Genomic DNA, 15,617 nt, shown 5'->3' on the forward strand with positions numbered 1-15,617 from the left:
TCCCATAGGTCGTTTGTTCAAGCAGCACTTACGACTCATATTTACATTTACAGTGACAGCTCCCTCTAGTGGCTGTATTAGTTATGACAGGAGCAAAGCCTGGAGTAGGTGAGGAAGTATGAGAATTCCAAATTGGGGGAACGCACTTCCGCTCAATTTTCATTTTCCTTCAGTACTCCGTCTGGGTTTGCGGTATATTCTTGGGTTTTCTCCGGCCAATTTTTTACCGGTCCAATCAGCGAACAGAGGGAGTGGCTGAGAAAGATGATGTTGAGGTTGTGCGCTAGTTTGAGTTGTAGTTCCGTAATGGCGGCGGAGGATAGATAGATAGATAGATAGATAGATAGATAGATAGATAGATAGATAGATAGATAGATAGACAGATAACAATACAAGCTCCAACAATTACAACACAACAACCTGAAGACAAAAAGCTAAAAACATATAGGCATCAGTAAAAAACATAAATAGATAATTAATTAATATGAGGGAGTTGGTACTCCCCATGCAACACATGGGAAGAGTCCAGGGAGATTTTGGCAGCCAGTCTGACGGTGTGCAGTACGTGGCTTTCAGTGAACGCGTTCTCCACTGAGCGTCCCAACAATTTGGAACAGATTCCCAGGAGCCGTTGACTCCTGGCCTTCAGATGAGCTGAGAGGCCCCCAAACAACACTGCGCCTTCATACTGCAGGATGCTTTGAATTGTTGACACAAAGAAAAGAGGCAATGATGCGAGCGAAGCCATTCGGTCCGTTGTGGCAATGCTGCCGAATATCCAGAAGTTAAAGCAGCCTGAGCAAGAACAATCTTTGCTGAGTTTTGTTGGTGGCCATGATGTTGTGGCCCTCCTCCCCACGGGGTTCGGGAAAAGTTTGATTTTCCAGCTCGCGCCGTTAGTGGTGAAGGAGTTGGCTAAGGCGAACGCTAGCGATGCTAAGCTGACGTCACGACCAAACGTTAGCGATTGGTTATGGCAGATCCAGAGTGGCTCTGGGCAGATCCAATAGTTTTAAACTTCAACAGAGTACCCGCCTTCAAGGAAGTTAACACTTGGCAATGGAGAGTGGCCAGACTCTCTGTACAAATGAAATGTACGAGAGTCTGGTAGGACCAGGCTAGGTTGGGGTGGTAAATGCGTCAAATAAACACAGAACTTTCACCCAGAAGAGCGGGCTTCGAGTCCAGTTTGACTATAGACAGCGAGTATTTTTTAACTTTACGAACATCACGTTCCGCATCACGCGTGTAACCGGAAGTAGAATAACGTTGGCTTTTAACCCAAACCATGATCTTTTTCGCAACTTAACAAAGTTGTTTTTGTGCCTAAACGTAACCAAACTGACCGTTTCACAACATTAAAGACGTTTTTAAAAAACTGCGACCGATTAAGAACGGAAAACGCTCCTGTGGGTCATATTATAGGGTAGAAACAAATGACCCATATCATCGTAGGTTTGGAGGACTTGTTGGGACAGACACTTGCGTACTCTGTGTGAGCCCCAAATTCATTTATAAAGCACATTTAAGGCAACTACCATAGTGTGTTTAAAGCCTGAGAATAAAGATGTGTTTTAAGACGGGATTTAAAAACAGGCACTGTAGGGGCCAGCCTAGCATGTAGGGAGGCAACTCATTCCAGAGTTTGGGGGCTACAACTGCAGAGGCACGCTCAAAGATTCCCTTAGATTTCAAGCAGCGCCAATGGTATGAAACGGTACACACTTCCTGTCTCCTAAATGGGCGTGGCCATGTTTGAAAGTGTAGTGAACGTTGTGTGGATGGATGTAAAGTTATATCTGCATAATATAATAATATTGTCTTTTGCTAACATTAGATATTTACACAGCTAAAAAAATATGTTGCATTTGCAGGGCGTACATGAAGTTTGCTTAGCCATGTTGCCAGATCTCACGAGAGCGTGTTCCTGAGACAGAAACAGGTCTCGAACAAAGTTAATTATCTCCTGATGTGTCCATCTGAAAAATGCCATTTCATTGTCAGAATTTTCGGGAGATATGTGGCTTGTGAAAAATGCCATGAATACCATAAAGTACAATATAAACTAAAGCAGGTCCTGCATTTTTAGCTGTGGCCTTCATATAAGGTCCTGAGCAGGAGCTCAACAAACAAATTGCATCCCAAATTGCGAAATAAATCCCCGCAAAAAACACCACACACCTTATGCTATAACAGTAGACATGAATTGAGTGAATATCGTCAATATCATCACTCTGAGTTACCAACCAAACAAAATGTTCTCAGGTTGTCAAGTCAAACCAAGAAGACAAAATAACATGGATGTTGTGAAGCAAATGATGTGTTGAAGTGTGTTCGTATAATGCTGACAGAATAACACAGGTCGGTTAAGGCTGATATGATGCATCATATGTGTGCAGAACAGATAATCACAGCAACAGTTTCACAACTGGCTGTCTGGAAAGAGATCAACCTAAAATGTCAGCATGCAAAGTTATGCAAACATTAGAGTTTATGGGGAACATGCAAAATCACTGAAAAAACACGACACCTAAACGACAGAATAAATCATTTGTTAGTACAGTGCAAAATAGCCCATATGAGAGGTTTTCTGACCTAAGACAAAAGTACAGTTTTTAAGTTGAAACGACTAAAACTACTTGGTTAAGGTTAGAGAAATTGCATCTTCATGGTTAAAACTAACCATACATTAGACTCACTTTGCCAGACCATCCTCCACAGCGCTGTGGGGAAGGGTCTGGCTAGTCCACAAAGCATTCCGGGATGGGAGAAAAACGTGCTCTGGTTTTTTGGCATTTCTTTAAACCAATCACAATCATCATGGGTGGCGCTGAGCTCCGCATGGAGATGGAATAGCCTCGGGAGGAACTTGTTTTGGTGGAACGTGTACTTTCAAAAGTTGTTTTAGTTGTGCGTGAGAAAACTCAGATTGGACAGATAGTCTAGCTAGCTGTCTGGATTTACCCTGCATAGATCTGAGGAGCAGTTAACCATAGTCCTCATACAGTCCTGCCAACCTGGAACAGTCTGGGGTCATGGTTTCAGTACCATACGCCGCACAGTAAACCAAACAGGGCTTCATGGGCGAAGGCCAAGGAAGACACCATTGCTGAGGAAAAGACATAAAAAGGAACGACTGATATTTGCCAACGAGTAGCTGGACAAACCGCAGTCCTTCTGGGAAAATGTTCTGTGGACAGATGAAACAAAAATAGAGCTTTTTGGCAATGCACACCAACAGTCTGTTTACAGACGGAGCAATGAAGCCTACAAGGAAAAGAACACCCTACCTAACAGTTAAGCATGGTGGAGGATCCATAATGCTGTGGGGCTGCTTTGCTGCATCTGGTACTGGAGCCCTTGACCGTATCACAGGAATCATGAAATCAGAGAATTATCAAGAGATTTTAGAGCGAAATGCTCTACCCAGTGTGAGAAAACTTGGTTTGAGTCGAAGATCATGGGTCCTCCAACAAGACAAAGACCCAAAGCACACATCCAAAAGCACGCAGAAATGATTGAAAAGGAAAAAATGGACTGTTTTAAAATGGCCAGCAATGAGTCCTGATCTCAATCCGATTGAAAATCTTTGGGGTGAGCTGACATCTGCTATTGGGGAAAAGAACCCCAAATTGCAAAGGAAGTGGGATTAAATACCAGCTGAGAAGCGCAAGAAGCTTATAGATGGCTACAAGAAACGTTTGGAGGCTGTCATCACTGCCAAAGGGTGTGCAACCAAAATTCTGTGTGTTTTCAACCCTTTGTTGAACAGAGAGCGCCATCTAGTGAGCTTAGAAAATAAAGAAAGTGGTTCGCAAAGCTTCATTTGACCATCACTAGGTAAAGGTACTTTATTGTCACATACACATACATGTAGCGACATTAATTCTCTGCATTTAACCCATCCCTCAAGGGAGAGGTGGGCAGCCATTTACAGCGCCCGGGGACCAACTCCAGATCTGAGCCAGTGCCTTGATCAAGGGCACTGACTGAAGAACCTAGTACATGTTTTTTGATGGTGGGGGAAACCCACGCAAACATGGGGAGGGCCCGAAACAACCTGGATTCAAACCCAGAACCTTCTTGCTGTGAGGCCACAGTGCTAACGATTGGGCCACCATGCTTCCAAGCGGACGTGTACACAGACAGTGTAGGAGTTCTATTTATACCACTTTCTGGAATCTGCTTGGAGCACACATGCACAGTAGATCTGCGTCTGCAGGATTTAATATTAATCAATATTATTAATTATATAATAGTTTCTCTCTGTGAATTGTTGCACTTTGATTGTCTTCATATTGTTATAAAGATGGATTGTGGACACACACATCTTCACAGCGTCTCTTCAAATACAGCGTACATTTTGGTTTTGCGGCACAAGTGCAGTTGTGCCCTATATAGCGTAGTGACAGCACGGGCATGTACACATCACAAAAAATTGGGGATATGCAGATGTCCGCACAGAGCCTATGCCTACACCCTCTGATGATTAAATTCACGTCAGGCTGACCATCGCATACCCTCACATATTTGGGGAATGTATAATGCAGGCTTAAGAGAGGCAAATACAGAATGGAAATACACTGATGAGCCATTGCAGAAGACCACAAACAGTATCAAAAGTGGGCTTTGATATATGACATTTTGAAAGCTGCACCAATCAACGCTTTTGTATTAAAAAGGACGCTTTATTCAGTGCTTGTGCACATGTGTTTTGGGTATCTGGAGTGCCTACCCCGCAAACTGTGAAATAAGACAACACAATCCAGTTTCTGTCGGCTGCCTAAAATCAGAAAACATGGGATTCAACAAGCCATTCAGATTTGGCTCCCCTTCCTATGTCACATACAATACACTGCATATATCTATATTATTCTTACTACTATTATAACGTCACCGCTAAATTGCACATATCTGTACATGTTGTTCATACATTGTTCATATTACATAGCCATATTTGTTCTGCTCTTATAAGGTAACTGTTAATACACTACACATATTTATGTTCCATTGCTACTACTCTAAACCACCATCTGTAAACCAACTGTACACTACTGTCTACACTGCACTTCTGGTTGGACGCAAACTACATTTCATTGTCTTTGAGTGTTTTAGACAGAGGGTGAATACAGGTATATTCAGACAGACAGAATGAGAAAAATAATGGTGTTTTTGAACATTAAAGCATGTAAACATATCCTAGCAGAACCCCAAAATACAAGCGTGAACCTGAAAATGCACAATTCATGTCACCTTTAACAATGATTTAAATGATTATGTGTAATTTGAGAGGTATTTCTCATGGTGATAAACCCACAAAAAAAAAAATTAAAGTTCCCCTCATCTACGGAGCTTTTAAGCCTCTTTTAGCACATAGTTTGTTTTTTTTACAGCACATACAAATTGTAAATTGGTAAATTGAATAAAATCTAGTTGAATATACGGTTTGGTTCACCCTCAGCGCTCTCCCAGCCCGACCAGCAGACCGACAACAACAAGCTGGGGAAGAAAGTGAAACATTTAGCAGATAAAGAGACAGAATTTTTTCTCAGGAGCTGGAGACCAAAAACAGAGTAGACAGGTAGACACAAACATGACTCCAATGAGATGATATGAATATTCTCTGTTGTAGGATGTGTAAACAAGAAATCGTTTGCAAAGACTTTAGCAGAACTTACAAGGCCGTAATATATCAATAATATAGGTTGTTCCACTGCACCCAAATGTAAAAAAAATAATATAAAATCAGATGATAGGAAGTAAATATAAGTTTATATAAATATAAAACAGGAAATTCAGGGAGAAAAGATAATCTGTTAAGCTGTTTCTCGGGCTGGTGGCCTGTGATCTATTCTCAGTGGCTAATAGTGAATGAAATGTGAGCACATTATAACAAACATATTTCTTTCTTCACTTCTTTCATTCTTCCATTAGTTCAACACTGTATGACCCTAAATCATCTTCAAGTTAACAAAAAGCCAAGCTGAGCTGTTAACTTCTTGCTGCTTCGCTTTCATTATCAACATGTGAACGCAGGAAAGAGTTACCTCACATTCAAACAACATATCCTGGTTTAGTCTGAGAGTGTTAACCTTGAAACAGAGCAGGAATGCACATGGTCTGACACAGTACGTCTGTCACATCTGGGTCAAAACTGAGCTCCAACAGTCATCCTGGATAGATAGAGGCGATTAAATTATGAGTTGGAAAGAAGGGGGTGCAGGGGACAGTTAGTGGAAAAACTGCATAGTTTAGAAATACTGGCCTATATAACAGAAAAAAGAGATAAACATATAAACCAGTGCACAGAAGATACACTGATAAATGATGTCTTATACCTAAAATTCTTTGGCATGAACTAGGATTACAAGTCGTTACTGTACGATTTAAATACAAAGTATTTTAGCATTTAAAGTAAAAATGTAAGTTGTTCAAGCAAATCCAGCCTCTCTCTTCTTCAGTCAGCAGCAGTATTCAAATTTCCATCCAAATCTAACGCAATCTTTGAACAAATTTCCAGATCAGAATGTACCAAGTTGCTACCACATCATGGGGGCATAACTTGTGTGCAAGGTTGGATTGTGTGCACTGTTTTTTGGTTCACTTCCTTATATTTGGGTTGGATCACAGTCTCAAAGTGAATCAAACTCTAGTGCACTTGGAAGAGATCCGAGACCCATGTTTTCAGGCGGTACCAGAGTTTGGTTGGTCTGCACCAATGTTTGAATGAGCTTTTAAAGCACCCCAAACCAACCAGACTATCCGATAGTGATGGGACAACCGACTCTTTTACGTGAGTCAGTTCAACCGGACGGTCGTAGGTTAGCCTACCGAATTAATAGATTCGGTCACCGGTTCACGTGCCTGGGGGAAGGGGGTGATCGCGCGTTTACTTCCCCGGAACCAAGACGTCCGCTTGATTACATTAGACTCGAGCGGTTGCGGTTACATTCGGTCTCGACATACTATTTACACACTCATACCGACCGGCACTAGGCTCACGCACTGGCCACGGTTACATTCGGTAGCCTGGTGCACGGTCTCCTCGTGACAGTCCAAAGTACCATGTAGCAACATTCACTTCTAACAGTTAACTTAACATAACTACCAAGATAACATGTATGTGATGTACTTCCCCATCGATAATGTGTGAATTGCCATGAACACAATCATCTAAGATGCACCAGAAACAAGGCTTGGTTAATAACTCAAACTTGCCGAGAACCAAGACACCGCTTGACTTGAGCGGCCGGTTGCACGGTTACATTCGGTCTCAAGTCCTTCAGTAGCCTGTTGCGCGGTCTAGGCCATTTCCTGATTCTGATGATTCTACCACCACTCCAGTGGAGGCGCTAATGAAAGAATACCAGCTACACACAACGGCACGAATGAGGTAAAAAAACAGGAGTGAGTCGGTTCATTGACGTATGGCACTCGATTCTCCCGGTTCAGTGACACGAGTCGGGTTAATTAACCGGCTCTTCGGTCAGTTCGTCAACACTACTATCCGACAAAACGCTTCAGTGTTCGGTTAAAACAGATCAAGCAGCTCACCTGTTCACACCTAGTTTGCTGTGGTCCGGATCAGTAGATGAGTTTATAAACTTGGAGCCTTTCCCCTTTGGTTTCTTTTTCCACAAAAAAAAAGCCAAGCAAACCAAAACGCATCACTACAAACCACGTGAGAACGTTCACTAAGCTTTTTGGTCTGATGTGTGTAGGTAAATAAGTAAATACAGCAAGAACGTCCTGAGTTCTGGACTAATGCATATTTCCAAGAGAAACATTGCCAGGCAATTCTCCAACTAGCTGCCTACTATTACACGAGCTGCTACAGTTTGCGTGCATCCTACAGTGCAACGCACAACTGGCTAGAGAGGCCATTTAGCTCAAACTTGCAGAGTACACCTGGTAGTTGGGTCAGATTAAGGTTGAATCAGGTTCCCACGAAAAAACAAACCACTCCTGTTTGACTAAATTGACTACAATTGCAGGTGTGAAATTGCCCTTAGAGAAAGACCCAAGAAATTAGCAAATTTTTAGCTGAGCTGGCTCTGTAGATGACAATGTCGACCTGTCAGTCAGTCTGTCTGTCAGTTGCTCAGTGGGTAGCTCAGTCCACCACTTTGGTCCAGTATAAAATATGTCAACAGCTATTGGTACAGACAATCATGCTGCCCAGAGGATGAATCTTCATGATCTTGGTAACCCTGACTCTTTATCCAGCTCCACCATGATGTCATTTGTGGTTTTGAGTGAAATGTCTCAATATTGGATGGATTGGCATGATATTTGGTTCAAACGTCCATGTTCCCTTCAGGATTCATTGATATAGTTTGGTTATCTCTTACCTTTTCCTCATCATCATGTCTAGACTTTTATTTGTCAAAGAATTTGGTTCATGACCACATTTCTGTAAAAATAATGAAATTCTCATCAGCCTCAGCTAAACTTTGTGTTTTGTTATAATTAGAAAGCATTAACGACAATCTACCTGCTATCCATTCTGCCTCCTTCATACCAGGGACGTTGGGTTGCAATCTGTCTCAGTCCACTGGGCAAGGGCGTAATTTACAGGGGGAGACACAGGGGACTCTTTCAGAGTGCAGTATTGGACCCCCACCCCACTTTTTACAGTGCGTAAACTAACCTTATATTTAAAAAAACAGGAGAAACTGCAAGCCCTAAGACCACTCCCCCTCCTTTCTGTGCTCTCAATCAAATCGATATAGCCAGCCAGCAGCTTACCAGAAATGTTAGCAATGTCCAAACCCTGCAAATTACAGAGGACACATTTTTTTTTTTTTTTTTTTTTTTAAATGGAGCCAAGGTAATGAAGTCCCACCCATACACCTGCCCGACCAATCGCAAGTCAATCACAGCTGCCAATTATGACGTTTCCCCCTGTTTTAGCATCAAATAACTACCTAAAATGTATCAGAAAAATGTACACTTGAACATCAGCGTGATAAGTACTAGGCTACCTAAAATGAAAGAAACCATCTTTTGGAAAAAAATATTTGAAGTGCACTTTAATTGTTTAGTTTGGGCCATGTAACATCTACTAAAAGCAGTTACACACTAAGCCGATAATCGGCCGTTGGACAGTCTGGCGAGGTCAGTGACTCGAGTCTGTTCGGTGTGTTCCGTGCTGTCGTCCGTTGGAGGAGCTGTCGGCCTTCATTTTCGCCGACCTGACATATTCAGTCGGAGACAAGGCAGTCGGGACTCACCCGGAAATGGCAAGCGGGATGAGCGTGACTAAGCCTCTCAAAATCAGACGAAATCTTTTTAAACTGACCTTTGTCGATTTGTCGAAGACTTAAAATGTTTTCAGAAACACGTTTCGGTGAACTATTTTAGTACAATATGAGATCGTAATCTGAATGAGTCGCCAGTAATGGCCGTTCAAAAAATCCAAAATCCGGAAGCAGCAGCCAGACCCACGTGACGCGTTCGTCCAATCAGCTGCCGGTTTTCATTTTTTGGGCGACAATACAGATTAGCGCCGCCTGCTGTTATGGAGACGTATTACGTCTCGTCGCTTTGGTGTGTTCCGAGGCACTTTTTTGACCAACTCGGGGAGACTGATCAGTCCCCTTTCTGCCAACGGTCGGCCGTCTGGTTGGTGTGTACCTGCCTTAACATGGAGGGGGCTGGGTTTATGACCTATACTGAAGCCAGCCACCAGGGGGCGATCAAAATGTTTTGGCTTCACTTTTGGGGAGCAGTAATGTCATCCATCCTTATATATAGCATGGTATATAGACCCCCACCGGCCATATTTGAAGTCACCAGCTCTTTTTCTAGAAAACTACAGACATGAATGAAGACTGACAGACAGATGGGAAGAAAAAAAAAAAATGAAAGGAGTGAATTTAAAATGTGATGATAGTAGTGGTCGAGGAAATAGCACGGCTGAGTCACTGGGAGGAATTAATGATATAAACACACACACACACACACACACACACACACACACACAGTGTTTTTGCCAAACACCTGTGTAATCGTACAGCTGTGGAGAATGCTGGGAAAGGACCGGGGGAACTGAGCACCGCACAGCTAATACCCTTTGATTCCACCCGGATCACTGAGTGTGTGTGTGTGTGTGTGTGTGTGTGTGTGTGTGTGTGTGTGTGTAAGTATGAGTGCGTAAAAGTGTGAGTGCTCTTGGAGATTGTAAGGGAGAGAGGGAGGAAAACCAGGAGAGTGGGTGAGTGTTGGCTCAAGTTTGTTTCGTGTGTTTTTGTGGGGTTTTTTGTGTGTGTGTGTGTGTGTGTGTGTGTGTGTGTGTGTGTGTGTGTGTGTGTGTGTCCCCAGTATCAGCATTCTGGAACATTCCTTCATCCTCCTCCTCCTCCTCCAGCTGAACTCATCAAGTGCCCTGTTCCTAAAAACACTAAAACAATCCACCACAGAGGAAGAAGCTGCTGTCACTTTTTTTTTTCTTTGAGCAGAAACCTCTCTTTAATACCACAAAATGTCTGCTATCTCTTTCTTTTATTCAGACTTTGCTCATACAGGATCAATAATTTATTCTTCCTGGGTAGTCTGCCTTTCTCCAGGATGAACAAACAATTTGACCTGAAATCATAAAGCTTTAATCTGAATTTGTTTGAGCAACACGCCTCTTTTCCTGTTTCTACCTGAGGTAGAGTTGCAGTCTGGACTAATAATGCTCATAATCAATTCTTTTTTTGTGGGCTCATTGTTTTACCTGAGAAGACAAATAAAGACAAGGTGCAGCACTGCTCACTCACCGGTATATGATGGTTTATGTAACACAAATGATGCAGGATGGCATCATTAAACCAATGAATGAGTAGCTGTCAGTCCATATGATAACAAGTCTACACTTCTTGGTTAACACAGAACCAACAGTCAACAATGGATCAGATTTTTTATTTGATCAACTGAACCAATCTACAGGTATGATAAGAGACTTATAGGTGGACGTTTTCCATACGGCAAACTCCGACTGGAATGTGGCTGAGCAGCCCCACCTGCTCACTCAGGTAAACGTGATGATTATTAACAGTTAAAGACCGGAGAAGTAACTGAGGTTCTTTTCAGTGGGAGAAGCTCAGCAGGTGTCAAATCTCACCCGTTTAAGTTTCTCTCCTGCAGAATTCTGGGTTGATTTGGGTTTGAGAGTGTGAGGGTGGATGTTTCTAGAAGCCTGTGTGTGTGTGTGTGTGTGTGTGTGTGTGTGTGTGTGCGTGTGCGTGCGTGTGTGTGTGTGTGTGAGAGAGATCCCTGGCCTGGGTGTTTTTTTAGGATAAGGAGGCGGGTGCCAAGCAGATGGTTTACACAGGTGTCTCCAGTATGCATGTACTGTATGTGTATGTGTGTGTGTGAGCGTATAAAGAGAGAAGGAGGGCTTGAGAGAGGCAGCTGGGGTCAAGTTCAGGCCACTTCCTTCTGTTTATAAAGTAAAAGTTGTTCTCTCAGTTAAGTACAGCTGTATCCCTGTGTTTATGTGCATGTTGAATTTGCCCATAAAACTTACTCTCTTACTTTAAATCACCCACAAAAAAAAGTTCTTACACTTGGCACAGGTGGAAAGGTTGGCATGCAAATATTTCCGTCCATCAGTTCTATCTAGTAATAATTGCGTTTTACCCCACCCCTACCCAAAGTAATTGATGAGATCTGGAGACATTAACATTAGGAAGTCAGCCAGGTCAAGAAACACAGGCAGTTGGACAATCAGACAAACAAGATAAACAAGATTAACAACCCCCATCACTTTGTTTCATCACCCTATGCAAAATCAACATCACTCCGCAGTATCGTGTTTTATTTCATCAATGCCTTCATCCTAACTTCATTACCATCATCATCGTCACGGCTGCTGTAGATGATTCAGGAATTTTATGGCCATTTACATGGATTATTTCAAATGAAAACTGTTCTGCTCTTGCCTCTCGCATCCTTCCCATCTGCTGAATCCACTCTCATACAGCACAAGTCCTAAAAATGATCTTTAACAGAAATAAGGGCTGATTATTTTTACCTCCTTTTGATTTATTAAACACAAATGTAGGTTGCCGTGTTCGACTTCGACTTCTGCTGACTGGACGTGGACGACTCACAGTAGCCATGTGGGAGCACATTTGAATATTGCTATTGTGCTTAAGAGCAATGTTGAGGGGTGTGTGCGTGTGTGTGTTGAGAGGTTAAAAAGGAAGGCAGAGGTGCCGAGTCAGCAAACAGAAAGGAGAGAGAGAGAGAGGGGAAAGTTGAGATATTCTGGGAGAGAGAGGGGAAAGAATGACCTACAGAGAGAGATAGAGAAAGGGAAAAGTAAAAATTGGAAAAAGACGAGAGAGGGGTGAGAGAGGAAGATGGGGAACCATGGATTTGTTGGTTTTTACCAAACTCAAAACACACAGATGAGGAGAGGCTGCTTCATTTTGCCAACACATGCAACGCTGAGGTCTCGTCTTTGTGGTGTGTGTGTGTGTGTGTGTGTGTGTGTGGAGCTGTGGTGTGCTCAGATGCTGTATTAAAAGAACAGAACCACTTCAGTTGCAAAGTTCGCTCTCAAATGCTTCAGTTGATACAAGGAGTGTGATTGTTAGAGCCACACACACACACACACACACACACACACACACACACACACACACACACACACTCTTTGGGTGTACTCAGCGTTTTAAACTACAACCTTTACATCCTGCAAAAACAAACTGGGTAGCAGCAATGTAAATGTTTAAAACTTTAAAGGCCCTGACACAGCAAGGCCATCGTCGGGCCGACGGTGAGCGACCGCCGCCCTAGTTTGTGGGGTGTGTTGCAGCGGCTGAAAACGGTGGTGAGTAAAGCAAACAAATGACTGCACACAGAGAAGGCTCTTCTCATTTTTCGTCTCATCTGATCAATCCAAGACACATGAGAGCGGTCAAAACTGGCCAAAAACTACATTTGAATGTTCCTTCTATAAAACGCACAGGTTTGAACGACTGGAATAACTATTTTTGCACGTTATGCCCATAATATGGCAAATGTACGAGATAAACATAACTACTTGTGTTGGTATCTACACAATACAAAATAAACCAACGTTAACAAACTAATATCCTATACTGTGAAATTTAATATAAAGGCCGTAATAGACCTCCCTCTCTCTCTCTCTGCACCGCTAAACAATTAGCCCCACAGCAAGCAAGCTAGCATACTAGCCATCTGGCCAGCCTTTCTGGAACCGGTGTAGGATGGCATGGTGATCAACAACAAACTACAAGCAAGCAAGTTACACGCTGAAAATACCAAGTTTTAAGGAAAATTTGAATCGTGCAACAAGGTAGGCCTGCATTGTTCTTTCGGGGAATGATTGTAAAGATCTACAAAGAATATGTTTACAGCATTTACTATCTCACTGGAATGTTTTGGGACTGATATGAGAGGATTGCTATGGACGAAGTACACATGGTGATACACTGGTAAGAGCAAATGAAGAAATGCAAACAACCCAGAGTATTTTTTTCTCCTATTCCAGAACATATCTGTGGTGTAGCCACAACATACTCCACAATATTGGAGGACTGCGAGAGGTGTTTTTCACATTCCTCTCCTGAAGGGGGAGATGTGTGAGCACTTCCCTGAAATCTGAGATTCAAACGTCCTCTGGGCAAGCTAGATTAGGTACGTCATAAATTAAAAAGCCAACCGCTGTCTATCCAAAAGCCAGAAGAAACCTGAAACCTACAGACTGCCCCTACAAAGACATGAAAGCTGCCAAACTCTGCCAGTTAAGCTAACAAACAACGTAAAGACATAAAAAGATGCTGCCTACACTTACCATTCTGATACATCTGCTCGTCGCTGATTGTGGTGGACAACAGACTCTTCAGAGTCTGACTGAGGCTCAAACATGTATGACTGAATCTCTCCAGTGTTTTTAGCCACCTGGATGCGCACTGTTCTTTAACCGGTCAACCTAGCACAAGCAGTGGTGGTGGGCAGGCGCGAGGCCAGATCCAGAATTTTTAAACTTTCTCAGCTTTTTTTTTCAGGATCAAACTCAACCAAGGTCCAGTTCATTTCTAGTGTGAAAGCATGTTTTGGATGGTTCGGACTTTCGGACCAAATACAAGAAGTTGTGGCAGGCTATTGACGTGTTATAAGTCCAGGGAAGCTCCTTAAGGAACAGCTCAGTGCTTAGTGTGTCCATGAGAGAGAGAGAGAGAGAGAGAGAGAGAGAGAGAGAGAGAGAGAGAGAGAGAGAGAGAGAGACACGGTGGTAGCACTCAGCGCTGCAGAGCAGAGAATAAGGCCCTGTTTACACGTACATTGTTTATTTTGAAAAACAGACATTTCCCTTCGTTTGTGCCCTTCGTTGACACTCAAACGGAGAATTCGCCTCTGAAAACGAGTCTTTCTAAAACCTCCAGCCAGAGTGGAGATTTTGGAAAACTTTGTTTGCATGTAAATTGAGACAAACGGAGGTTTAGGCAGCCGAGGAAGTGAGGAAGAGAAGAGAGAGGAAGTGATTAGTTGCTGTTGTTGCTATTTTCGGGATTCTGATTGGCTAACGTGGGCTTGAGCTTCTCGTTACACTGCTACCTACAGGTTTGGCATGCTCTTGACGGCATTGACGGCATAACACTTTTCTGAAAACTGACAGCTGTGCACAATGTTATTTTGGAAAACGGAGAGGTTGAAAGGTATGAAAATAGCCGGCCACGTGTAAACGTAGCATAAATTGGTTAAGTGGTAGTAAATGTACAGCCTAGTTTTCAGTTTGTCTCTGATAGTAGTAGGTAGTTAGGTTAGGTGAAGACGGGTAACTGAAAGAAATCCGGGCCATGTTGATCTTGATTTGTAGTACAGGCCTCTGCTCAGTGGCCAGCAGATCAGTGTACCTTCTCTGAATAAAAAACAAATCACAATGTGGCTCACGTATGTGATGACCACAGGATGTAGTTATGTCATGTATAGATCTTTAGTGCGCTTGCATAACTGCAGTGTGAAACCAAAACCTAATCTATCAAATGTATGCAGTGTAACAAAAACATGAACCTTGGTTGGGACTTTTAGGTGTGAAAAGGCCCTTAATTACCACAAGTTTACATACACGTCGCTACTGATCGGCAAACATCTCTGACACTCCCACAAAATGAGAGAAAACTAACCTCAAAGCCTGTTGCACACCGTTCCTTGGAAACATGTCATTCAACCAGGAAACCGTAGCAAAAACGCCGCACACCATTTTGAGATGGAATGTGCCCCAGGAACACTAGGAAACATCACAGGCAAAACAGGCAGAACTTCCAGACACCAAATATAACAAACTGACACCAGACAAAGGGAGCACACAGACTAAACACACAAGGCACGGGCTGTAACGAGAGACAGGTGACATGAGGGCAGAGGAACAGGTGAAACACATCAGGGACTAATCAGACTCAACAGGAAGCTAGACAAAGACACTACAAAATAATACAGGAAGCATGCAAACACACAGAAGGATGGATCTAGGAAAACAAAACAGAGAACAACACGGAACAAAAGAACATTGGCACAACATAACCACGGACAAGAATCGATATTACAAATACAATACGGAAAACAAGACGGCAAAACAGGAAATGAAGAACAAATAACAG

The 15,617-nt window shown here is 42.8% G+C and overlaps 1 protein-coding gene across 1 annotated transcript in view; it reads right to left on the reverse strand.

Annotated features, from left to right (window-relative positions):
* LOC116034850 (transcription factor 4) overlaps window positions 1–15,162 on the reverse strand; it is a 321,332-nt gene extending 306,170 nt beyond the window's left edge. Inside the window, exon 1 of the mRNA XM_035991804.1 lies at window positions 15,144–15,162. The gene's annotated coding sequence lies outside the window, so the exon portion shown is untranslated. The remainder of the gene's footprint in view (window positions 1–15,143) is intronic.
* Window positions 15,163–15,617: the final 455 nt, after the last annotated feature.

Source organism: Sander lucioperca, chromosome 14, assembly GCF_008315115.2.
Source record: "Sander lucioperca isolate FBNREF2018 chromosome 14, SLUC_FBN_1.2, whole genome shotgun sequence".
In the NCBI taxonomy this organism is placed as follows: domain Eukaryota; kingdom Metazoa; phylum Chordata; class Actinopteri; order Perciformes; family Percidae; genus Sander; species Sander lucioperca.